The sequence below is a fragment of the Bidens hawaiensis genome, unplaced genomic scaffold (assembly GCF_021521415.1).
Source record: "Bidens hawaiensis isolate Kalapana, Puna unplaced genomic scaffold, B.hawaiensis_p1.1 tig00002507_1, whole genome shotgun sequence".
NCBI classification, from domain to species: domain Eukaryota; kingdom Viridiplantae; phylum Streptophyta; class Magnoliopsida; order Asterales; family Asteraceae; genus Bidens; species Bidens hawaiensis.
In genome coordinates this window covers 714,796-727,936 of record NW_027491137.1, presented here as the reverse complement: position 1 = coordinate 727,936, position 13,141 = coordinate 714,796, and positions in this window count along the sequence as shown.

The following is a 13,141-nucleotide window of genomic DNA, read 5'->3' as shown; positions in this document are numbered from 1 at the left end:
CACATAATAAGATTAAATAATGCACCACAGAACAGAAGATTAAATCCCTCTTTGCAAATAGCAATCTTCCAAATCCACTACATTATTATTATTATTATTATTATTATTATTATTATTATTATTATTATTATTATTATTATTATATGCAGATCCAAAATTTCTATCGCATACAATGGCATCCTGAGAGCTTATTAGTGAACCTAATTCGTACAGATACGTTGCTACTTGCTACCACCATACGTTGAACTCGCCATTCAACACATTATTTTGATATAAGTGATATAATTATGTTTTGATTACTATGTTAAGTGTTAAGTTCTTTTAGATATCATAAGGTGTAATTCTGGATTTGTCGGTGAATTTGTTTTAATTTATGTTTGTCTGTTATGTGGTTTATGCTCGTTTGTCCTGTAATGCCCATTAGTGTTTGTTTGTCCATTAGTGTGTTGTTTGTTTATGTGTTCTTCAACATCCTTTTACAATTTTAACGAACACGAACAAACATGAACAAACTCAATTCCTTAATGAATGAACAAGACACGAATTTTCATTCAGTAGAGTGTTGATGAACCGTATGTGTGTCCGACAAAGCTTAGCGGATGAACACGAACAAGGTCTCGTCCGGTTCAATTCGTTTTGTTTACAACCCTATGGACAAGGGATAGAATGAAAAATTATCAGTTGGGTACTTCAATTATTTTATTAAAATGTTTGGTTAACCTATGGTAATATAATGAATTATTACTATGTGTTGTGTTGTTTGTTACCAATATACATTTTATTTTAAATTCATAAAAGAGTAATAGCCCACTTGTATGATTTTATGAATTCAATTGATACCAAGCAATGAACAATAAGCAAACCTATATCCCGAAGACTGTAGTTACGTCTAGTAGGAATCTTGCCATGAAACCTAGCAAAGTTTTATTCCATTAAGGAAGACATCTCCAAAGTTAATTTAGTTTTCTGGTGATGAATATAAAACTTACCGGAAGGTAGATGTGTTTATCGGTTTAGTTTTTCAATTTGATTTTTTGTAACACCCCGGCTTTAAGCGGAAACGTCCGGGTGTAAAACGCTATTAAAGCGACAATAATTATATTTAATGCATTTCATATCATCAAAAGTACACATATTGTTCATAAACAACAACAAAAGATAACACTTCATCGAAAAGTAAACAAGTTCTTTATTTCAAATATCCTAAGGCAAACTAATGATCTTCGTCCTTAGCACACCATCGGTTGAACCTGTAACACGTTGAAAATAATATATTTTGTCAACAATTAAGTTGGTGAGTTTTCATAAGTTTTTGTGTATACATATATATAGGAAACTCGCGACTCAACAATCGTAATGCAATAATTATTCAAGCGTAAAGTAAATGAAAGCAAGTAATGTATTCCTCCCGTTCATTTAGCCGAAGCCGTTGAAGTCGGGGAAATGAGAACCACCTTACGTAAACAACCGAGGTCGTAACGTTAGACGGCGCGGGTACGTCCCGTCGGACCCTCCCACTATGTGTATGCATTTGCGTTTGCGTAACTTCCACCATAAAAACAATAAACACATTGCAAGCAAGTTCACGTATAATCATAAATAATATGCACGAATAATATTAACATGTACGATGTAAGTGAATCGGTTTGTAAACAATCACATAACTAACGAAAGAAAAACTTGTTACGTGCTACCCCCAAAATATTATAAAACGTTAAAATGGGGTTATGAAGAACTCACTTGGAATAAGGAATAAGGTACGAGAAGACGGTAAAGGTTAGAGTAAGCTAGTTGGTCCCGCGATAATTCCCGACAATTTGTCCTAATTATTTAAGTGTAAATGAAATAATTACTTAACAAACTAAATGAACAAGACACATAGAGATGGGTTTGCAACGGATTTGGGGTCGTTAACGTATTAGTTATGTTTTATAGATTTTTGATAAAGGTGTCATCAAATTCTATTAATTTTAACGAAGGGTTATATTTTTTTATTAAAGAAAAAACATTTACAATATAAATACAGTCTTATCTATGAAGACGTTTTAGGTGCTAGTTTAACGAAGTTCCATTTAAAAGGATAAGAAACACATTTATTATTATTATTATTATTATTATTATTATTATTGTTATTATTATTATTATTGTTTAGGTAAAAATAAATATATATAGATATAAAAGATTTTACATGTTTATATATTTAAATATATGAATTTGAAATTTTATTTTAGAAGTTTATCGGGGTTCGGTTTGCTTAAACGAGTATAACAATATAGTTTTAAATGTAAATATAGTTTTTTATATTAATTAAAACCAAATAATGATAATAAAAAAAATAAAACAAAAATCGGACCAGGGGAGGGTCGAAACTGCGCCCCTGGCTGGGTCTCGTGTTTAAGGTGATATGCACTGGCCATCTGTGCCAGTGTCTAACTTGTTAATACAAACAGAAACAAATATATATAACCAGATATGCAAACAAGCCCCCAAATCATATAAACCCTAATTTGAATTCGGTTCTTATACCCTCTGTCAATCAAAAATTGACAGAGGGGTTTTGAAGAGGGTTAAATCGAGATCATAGCGCACGTTACAATTACCTGAAATGGTTACAGATTGTATGAGAACGGCGAGTTAGGGTTTCGGCTTGATGAAGAACTTAAACGTGGTCAAGAACTATAACAATGATGCAATTAGGATAGGGTTTTGTTTCGTGATAGTGAGACAATGGTGTGGTGTTCGTTAATTGGATTTTAGGCTCGTATTTATAGGCTAACAAGATCAAAACTGATCCGCGGCCTATGTTTATGCGATTTTGATTATATTAACTTGATTGACGGACTGTTACACCATGTATATGATGATTATGATTCGCAGAGATTACGGATTCGTTTAATTGGCTTGATAATCGGCATAAACGAAGCAAAACTGATGGGGGGGGGGGGGGGCTACGAGATCGACGGGGAGAGGAAGAAAGGGGGAAAAATATTTTGGTTATTTTGCAATATAGTCCTTGTGGTTTGGGCTGGGTCCAGAAATTGATTAAACTGAAGTTTAAGGTCTGAAAGTGAAATTACTCGATTCTTTAACGCAATACGGACAAAACGAAAGACATAATAAATACGTTGACGTTTTTAATAATTATAGAGATCCAATTACAAGACGGGAAATAAAACAACTACATTTATTAAGCGAAAATGACGAATGTCACAATTTTGTTCCAATCAAACCAAAAGCCGGACCAAATTCAAAATGGTTAAAGTTGAATGAAAAACCAAATTTGAATTTTGTTTAATGTTAATTTCAAACTGAAACAACCAAATTTTAAGATTATATTATTTATAGAATCAGTGTGTCACAATCCAATCTCAATGTCAAAATGGATAACAAGTTGGAATGTGTAAAATGATATAAGTTCATGTATAGAGGTTATCATGGGATATTCTTTAAACTCTTTATTCGATAAATTTTTTTATCAACTCAAATAAATAAATAAATATGTGTTAACCGTGTTAATACTAAACATACATTTATTGAAAAAGAAATGAGAAATGACCATCTTCGAGTTTATCAAGTTCTTCAATGTGTTTGTCTACGAGATTCAGTCTACGTTAATGCAATAAATTTACAAGTGACGAAGTGGCTACCTGTCTACGTTTTGAACAAGTCTCTAATTGTTGAACATGTGTGCAAAACTTGATGGCTCAAAGATGAACTTCATCACTCGAATGTCTGTCTCCAAACCTCAAGCTATGTTTATGACATGAATTTACAGATCTTGATAGCTTAAAGATGTACTCGAGCAATCATTCACTTGAAGTATGAAAGTGTCGAACAAGAATGCTACACTTGCTAGGCAACTTAGTGATTTAGGGCTTCCTAATAGAAATTCCTTAATCCAGTATATAGATATTATTTCAATCGATTTAAACCGAATTATATATATTGTATAATTAAAAAGTTTGGTGTCACCAAAGATTTTTTTAAATATTTTATTAGTTGTATTTTGTTTTTAAGTAAATTATTTTGGTACATAATCAATTGTGTTGACGTGTTGGTTGATGTGAAGTTTGTAAATGTTTGGTAAACTTGGAAATAATCTACAATGCAGGATGCAGGCATGTATAAAGCAAGAATTCTTCATATTTATTTTGGTTAATTTTAGACTCCTTTTTCCTTTGAATAGAATTTTTTTTGGGGGTTTTATTATTTTTTTTTATAATTATTTTATTTGTGATTTTTTTTAATATGTTAATATAAATAAGAGTTTTGGTGTTACAAGCAATGTTTTAACAACCGGTATTTTATTCATACCGGATTCGACTAAAAAATTGTACAACCGGTTGAACCGGTTTATATCGAGAGGTTCAACCGGGTTGTATAGTTTACCATATAATTTTATATTAATGCTAACTTTAGCTAAAAAATCAAACAAAAAAAAATACATGATTCCATATAACTACTATATTAAGATGATAAAGCCAATTGATACGAACCAAATCATTAATCAAATGATCCAAAGAAATTAGAAGAAAACTTGATAGAAATGTAGAGAGATATCAGACTAAATCATTTTCTTCCTTCATAATCCTAATCGAAATACTAATGACTTTATAAATAATAAACTACCCATGGAATTAATAAACTAACTTACCCATGAAAATAATAAACTACTAGAATGTGAAATACTTAAAAACAAACTACTAATGCATACGATGATATGAACATGAAGAATGATTGGAACGATAGAAAAGGCACATAATCAATTCAATAGCATACTAGAAACCAACTTTAGATTGAAGCTTTAATAGCAGTTTTTAATTCTGATATATAATCGATTAATAAGGTAAAGGGAATATAATACAAGAAGGATTATAAGAAGGATTCTTAATGCACTGTGAAACGCCGTTCATCCTATGTTAATGGTAATTGTAATAAAAATTGGGCCTGAAGCTTAAAAATATGGTGGGCTTTAAACCGGTTTAATGGTATGAACAGGTTTTTTAAGAAAACCAGCTGGTTTGATGTTCCCTAAAATCGCTCAAATAAACCGGGTATTAAATACCGGTTTGGTGACAAAAATCCGGTTCAACCGGTTGAACCGGCCGGTCAAACCGGTTTTTAAAACATTGGTTATAAGTACCCCATTGAGTTACTTGGTGGAAGACATTTTTTTTGCTATGATTTTATTCCGGTACCGTAACAAACGTGATGAAAACCGACCAAATTACGTAGACTCACTGCCTTCGATTTTAGTTCCAGTACCGTAATGATCGTAACGAAAACGAACCGGATGCCAATTTTTTTATTTCCAGTACCATAACAAACGTGACGGAAACCGACCGAATTTGCGTAGACTCACCGCCTTAACGTTCGGGATCGACAACGATCGGGTTTTATCAACGATCGAGTTTACCAACCGATTCCACCTCATTAGTCCACCTAAATTTTAATATTTTTTTGTTTTAAACCGACAGAATTCTCGTTGACTTACCGCATCAACGCTTGAGACCGACAACTCTTGGGTTTACCACCGTCCGAGTTTTACCTACACGCCCGGCGCAACACGCCGGGTAAAACACTAGTTAAATATAAATAACAATTTTGATTCGGATTGATTACTTCTGGTTGGTAAACAAACGTTCAACACCGCTACCAGAAGATAAAATCCAATCGTCACTATAAGATTTTGGTTGCTCTACATTGATTTTATGTGTTACGTTCAAGCCAAATCTCATATAGTCATGTGAGAAGAAAAAGAAAAAGGTAATCCTCTTTCTAATATTGCCAATTAGTTTTAAAGAAAAATCACTTGTAAACTTATATGGTGACTAAATAATCATGGCGTATCGAGTGGTAATATGGTATCAAAGATGCAGTTTAGCTCCGATGTGATGGCGCACGAGGTGCATGAGCATCCCCAATTTGAGAAAAATACAACCATGTCATCCTTCTATTGCACATTGATTAGGCTATCTGTCTGCTATGGGCGCCGAGAGGAAGGCGCAGAACAACACTGCGGGGCATTATACCATAGCGGGGCGGGCTTCGAAGCCCCCCCCCCACACCCACCCACCCACAGCAGATAGCCTTATAGAGTCATATGAAGTAAGTAAAAAGTCCTGTCATCATGTCCTAAGGGCGCGTTCGTTTCACGGACTTTTTTTAAAGGATTTGAAATTGGAATTGGAATGGAATAGAATGTTTGAGAATCCCTATCATGTGTTTGGTTGGTTAATATGTATTGGAATTGGAATTGGTTTCGAGCTGACACGAGTTTTCGCACTGGATGGGTTGCGTTTCGGTTTTCTTTGTTTCTTTTTGGTCGGTTTCGGAGCACTGGACGGGTTGGGTTTCGGTTTTTTTTGTTTGTTTTTGGTCGGTTACGGATTCTTTTTCGGCCTTTTGTTTCGTTGTGGTCGGTTTTTTCAGTTTCATTTCTGTTCGGTTTCAATTTTTTTGTTTCGTTTTGATCGATTTTTTCGGTTTCCATCAATTCGGTTCAGTTTTGGTTTGTGTTTCGTTTTCATCGACATTCGGTTTCAGTTCATTTTTCGGGTTTTTTTTAAGAACGAGGGCAAAGGCGGAAACATTTTAGTTTTTTTACATTTTTCGTTTTTTATTTATATTTTGATTTATGATTTTTTTATTAATTTTTTTGAATTTTTTTTTGAGGGGTTTTTATTGTTAATAAGAAAATCCTTTATTTTCCATAATCCTTTCAAATGGGTGGGATTTTAAAATCCCAAAAAATGTGGGATTTGATGGAATTTAGTTTTCATTCTTATTCTTTCATTTAATGAAACGAACATATCAATTCATGGGATTTAAAATCTCATTCCTTATAATTCTTTTAATGTCCTTGAAACGAACAAAACCTAAGTGAATTAGTGAAATAATAGCCAGGTTTGACACCGTAAATTGATTTTTTTTCCTTTCAAAAATTAGTTAGTTCCAAAATTTTGCATATATTTATATGGTTATTTGTAGTATGACTTAACAATGTAATGTCTTTTCCGAACAATTCTTTGAATGCATATAGTTGTAGTTTACTTGATCTTAAATCACTAAAACTATTTTTCTTAGAACGGAAAACTGTGAAACTAGTTTTTTTTCTTTTTTGTCCTTATAGAGGAATAAACTAACGGGTCCTGCTAGGGACACCCACCACACCTATGAATACGCCGCTTATAGACCTATACGCGGCATATTATGGTACGATTTGACGTCCTAGCCTGGCTCTGTCATAGGGTTGTCGGATCGTACCCTAATACGCCGCGTATAGACCTATACGCGGCGTATTGGGTTTTGTATATTATTGGAGCCCGGCTCCCTCCCCTCTCTTTCCACCCTCTCTCTTTTCTTTATTTTTTTTTTACCTCACCCTCACCCTCACCCTCACCCTCACCCTCTTCATTCAACCAACACCAACAACCATATATTTCCGGAGTCGGACGAGGAGATGCCGGACAGCGCTAACGGTCAGTCAGAGTTAAATCAGGTTTCGTTTTATCTTTATTTAGTACGTGTTAGGACGTAGTTGTAGACCTGTAGATGTTAGGATAGAGATTTGGTGAATGGTTTACTTTTGAAATTTGTCTAGGCACCAACCGTTATACTACACCATGCCTACTATATAAACACCGCCTATATGAGCCTGAACTGTTTTACGGTAACCCTAGTTCGTCGGGCCTCCCACACTTAAAATAGATTTCCCGTACTGTTACCGTTATTGTTAAAATTGTTAATATATTATTACTATTAAAATATTAATATTATTATTAAGATATTGTTGTTATGAAAATATTCTTGTTAATAAAATAAAATACTATTATTGTATTTATTAAAATAGTATTATTATTATTAAAATAATAATATTAAAATATTAATTATTATATTATTATTATTCTAAACATATAATTATTAATATTAAAGCATTAATTTTTATATTATTATTAGTACTAAAATATTATTATTATTATTAGGTACATGATGTACGCCAGAGATTCAGATGCCGGGTGAGGCGCGACGCAAGACGTTCGGAGGTACGTTCGTATAGCGTATTGTATAATATAATATAATATAATAATATTATTTTATTATTATATTATATTATATTATGTTATATTATATAATATCAAACATGTGCTGGTTATGTTAGTGAGTTTTTCTAGAAAAGTCTACCAGTATTGTCTTATTATGGTTTTTTTCTTCTTTTTATTTCTTTTCTTTTCTTTTGTTATTATTAACTAGTTTTAGAGCCCGTGTAACACACGGGATAATTCAAATTATAAAATTATAAGTACAACAAATAATTACATAGCGTATATGAAAAAAAATGTATTGCATCTATGCTTGTATCTATACAATGTGTACATAAATTGATTTTATTTATATCACAAAATTATTTTTTAAATGAACTTAATAAAAAAATGCTCGTACAAAAATGTACCCGGGAATATTTCTTTCTATTGAAAAATTTATTCTCGATGCCATATATTTATAATTGAAAGACTTTTGGTTATGAACCAATTTCGGAAATAAAGCTTCTCATACGATAGCAGTTCTAACCACTCAGTCTAAATACATAAGGAGTGTTACCTTTTTTTATATATTTATCAATTTACCACTCATTAAAGGAAAGTAGAACATTAAATTGTAACAATGGATGTTCTTCAAGAGCTATGTTTTTCTGAGCTACACCATGAAATGGATTTTGATAAGTTTTAGAGGGCTTCTCGACTTTGTCATAATAACAACATAAAAAATAACATGTTAACCCATCCAATTTTGTGAATATTTTGTTTCATTTGAGCATAGTTTTCCATGACTTGCTTCCCATATAACGTTATGATCACCATTGAAGGAAAAATTAATGTTAACATAAATATTTCAAAATTGATAAAAGTTAGAAGCATTAATAGGCATGGGGGTGGTATGTCGAAAGTGTTCGTAGTCTTTTCTTACATTTTAATAGTTGAGGGAAAATTAGTCAGTTTGCCAAATCCCAAACCTTTTGATTATTTTAAAAAATGCCCCCCTTAAAAATAAATTTGAAACCTGAATCATTTTTAAAATTCTAACTTTCATACTTTTAACATTTCAAAGTTAACACTTTGAACCCATAACAAATTTGACGATAAATTTATTTTGTATTCTCAAACTTTTAAAAATCCTCAAAATTTTCATTTTTGACCCGTAACAAATTTTAACCTAAATGTGGTTAATTTGTACCAAATAATCTATTTACCAACTTTTGACCCATAATATCAAATTTAAGTTCCATAAAAAAACCCGAAACAATTTTCATTTGAGAAACATGGTTTGTTGTTAATTTTTGAAATTCACCAAGTATTTTGAAATATGTAGTAAAATAATATGTTAATATTTATATTTATAAAAACATATAGATATTATATAAATATAGTGTAAAAGGAAAGTGAATAATTATTGATTTATTACATATATTAGGGTAAATTAGTTTTAGAGGAAAAAAATTGTAAGAATTAACCAAAACATGACAAGTGTTCACATTTATTTTTACTTTATTAGAATAGGTAGATGTTATTTATGTTATTAATATTAATATTATTTACTTATCAATAACATATTATTATTTGAAATTCGATAAAGGGCGTTCAGTAGCAGGACTTATTTGAGAAAATTGACAGTGCGAAACGAACTTTTAATTTATTGGCTAGTTTCGTTATGAGCTTCTTGAATCAGTTACAGTGGCTTGCTTGGGAAAACTGGCATTTTCAAACAAACTTTCAATTTCTTGGATGCTTTCGTTATTGACATCTCAAATCTGGCTCTTTGATTTCTTCGAACTCCAACTGTCTTGACCGTCGGTCACCATCAACAACCGTAGTTGTGTTCACTCAAACACATATCAGTCGTCACTAAGCTTAAGCTTAGACTTGTTATTAGTTTTATTTTTCGTTTGGGGTATTCTAAGTTGATCATCTTGCGTATATTAAAGAATTATCGGCTTAAATATATACGTATATATATATAGTAGATGTGTGGTATAAGAATTCATTGCGCCGACATAACCAGCACCATATCGAGATACTAATTTGATGAGTTTGAATCTCTCGGATCCGCTAACGGCAGCAAGAACGGGAGCCCCTACTTTGGAGAGATAGGTGGAAATTCGTTCATTGCTCCAACATAATGAGCACCAGATTGAGATATTAGTTCGGACTTAGCTGAACCGGTTGACACGTATGCAGACACGGATTTGGGTTCAGTGTTGACGCGGATATTAACACGTTTGTTTACAGCTTTTATTGTCACCGGCATAATACACAATGAAAGCACAAACTCAAACAATAATCTATACAATAGCAATTCTCTTCATTATTTTTCTCTTCTTCTTGTTTAACTGGTCGTTGAAGATAATTGCTATTGTATGGATTGTTGTTTGAGTTTGTGCTTTCATTGTGTATTATGCAAACATGTTAATATCAGCGTCAACACCGAGCCTAAATCCACGTCAGCGTACGTGTCAACCGGTTCAGGTAAGTCCGGGCTAATATCTCAGTCTGGTGCTCATTCAGCTGGAGTAATGACCGAATTTCCACTTATCTGTCCAAAGTATAGGCTCACGTTCTTGCTGCTGTTAATGGATACCGCGGATCCGAGAGATTCAAACTCATCAAACTAGTATCTTGATCTGGTGCTGGTTATGTAGGCGCAATGAATTCTTATGCCGCACATCTACTATATATATACATACACACACACACATATACGCCGATAATTCTTTAATATACACAAGATGATCCACTTAGAATACCCCCAAGTAAAAAATAAAACTAATAGCAAGCCTAAGCTTAATCTTAGTGACAACTGATATGTGTTGAGTGAACACAACTACGATTGCCGGTGGTGGCCGAAGGTCAAGACCGTTGGAGTTTGAAGATATCGAGGATGCAGATTTGAGATGCCGATAACGAAAGCAGCCAAGAAAGGGTTCATTTGGCACTGTCAGTTTTTTCAAGGTAATCATTATAACTTATTCAAGTTTTCCATAACGACAGCAGCCAATAAATTAAAAGGTCGTTTCGCAATGTCAATTTTCCCATATAACCCCTGCTACTAAACACCCTTTGCCGAATTGTGAATAATAATATGTTATTCATAAATAAAATAATATTAATAATAATAATTATAAATAACAATAAACAACAAAAAAAAAAGAAAAGAAAAAAAAAAACAAAAAACATAATAACACAAGCTGGTGGGTTTTTCTAGAAAAGCTCCCTAATACGCCGCGTATAGACCTATACGCGGCGTATTAATTTGATGACAACCTGCCCTGCAAAAGCTGGGGTAGGTTGTCAACCCGTACCTTATACGTCGCGTATATATCTATACGTGGCGTATTGCTTTTGCTGAATTATTGGAGCCCAGCTCCCCTCCCTTCCCCTCCTTTCCTTTCTCTATTATAAAGGCATGTGTTGGTCTCGACGTTCAACCAAAAAACATCATAACATTTGTACTATATATACCCAGAATGTCTTGGTTTAACAATTTATTTCCGGAGGAGGAGCTGGGTTACGCCGCTAACGATCTGCCTGTCACGTCGTGGTTACCCGACTTGAACCAAGTTTCGTTATATATTTATTTAGTATGAATTTGGTAGTTTTTTTTACTAACACATGCCACATTACGTTTTGTTAAGACTATGTCGGGTATGATACCCAGCCCCAACAACCTTATTGTCAGCCCGAACAGTTTTACGGTAAAACTAGCTCGCCGGGCTTGCCAAACTTGAACTAGTTTCCTTATATAGTCTTATTGTAAATATACGGTTATGTTATTATTATTTTAATATTCTTATTTATTATTAAAATATTATATTTTATATTATTATAGGTATTATTATTATTATTTATTATTATCACTGGCATTGTTGTTTGAATTTCTAATTTATGTATGGTAGGAGTACTTCGTGTCGGATTACGGTATAGTCAGCCGTCGTACCCGTCACATGTCGCCTGGTCGGATTATGGAGGTCAGGCTACGTCTTCGAACCAGCCACCAGTAGCAAATGATCCGTTTTATGGAACCGAGTCTTCATCACACCCAAATAACGAAGATGAGTACGATGACGACTACATACGTGAGGTGAAGGTTTCGTTTAAAACAGATGCTGTAAGACACCGTGTGTTTTGTTTAAGTTAATATTATTTATTTGTAAGTTATTTAATAAACGGCTTAAGAATTAGCGTAAAACTGTTTCAGATTTTTGAGAGCCGCGAAGATCTGGAGAAATGGGTAAAAACTAGAGGACGGGAGCATGGGTTTGTTGTTGTGGTCCAACGGTCAAGGAAAAACGTTGTGGACCTTGCATGCAATCGTGGAGGCAAACCCAAAATAAAGGCGATGGTGAGACTTACCGGCAGCATCAAAAAATGTTGTCTGTTTAAGATCCTGGCAGGTACAACTCGAGGGGTGCATGTTGGAGGGTTCAAGTGGTAAACGAGACTCACAACCACGATCCCGTTGAATTCGAGAAGGGTTGTGCGTCTTTTAGAAAAATGAACAGCGACCAGCTGAATATGGTTGAGAGTTTACACAGGACCAGCGTGAAGCCACAACAAATCAAAGCAGCCCTCCGTGAAAAGTTTCCCAGTGTGCAACCCGTAATAAAAGATATATACAACCACACCGCCAAGATTAGGAGGCGACACCCCTATGACGGTAGTTCAAAACATTTGTAGTTTTAATGTGTAGTTGTCGTGCTTGAAATATTTACTAAAGTTTTATTTCATCCAATGCAGGCGCTGGAAAACTTTCTCGAAGGCAACGGTTTCACGGTCTATACCCGGGAGAGTGATACCGACGATAGGACAGAGGAAATTTTCTTCTGTCATAATAAGTCTCATAAGATGTGGTGTACGTTCCCCGAGGTGTTGATGATTGACACGACGTATAACACCAACATGTACGACTGGCCGTTGGTTCAGTTTATTGGTGTGACGTCGACATCACAGTCGTTTTGTATCGCCATCGCGTTTGTTATCAGGGAACGGCAGAGGAACTTCAGCTGGGCTCTGGAGACACTTAAACAAATGCTCGATGACTGCACGCGTGATCCTGACTGACGCGGACCAGGCCCTCATGAACGCTT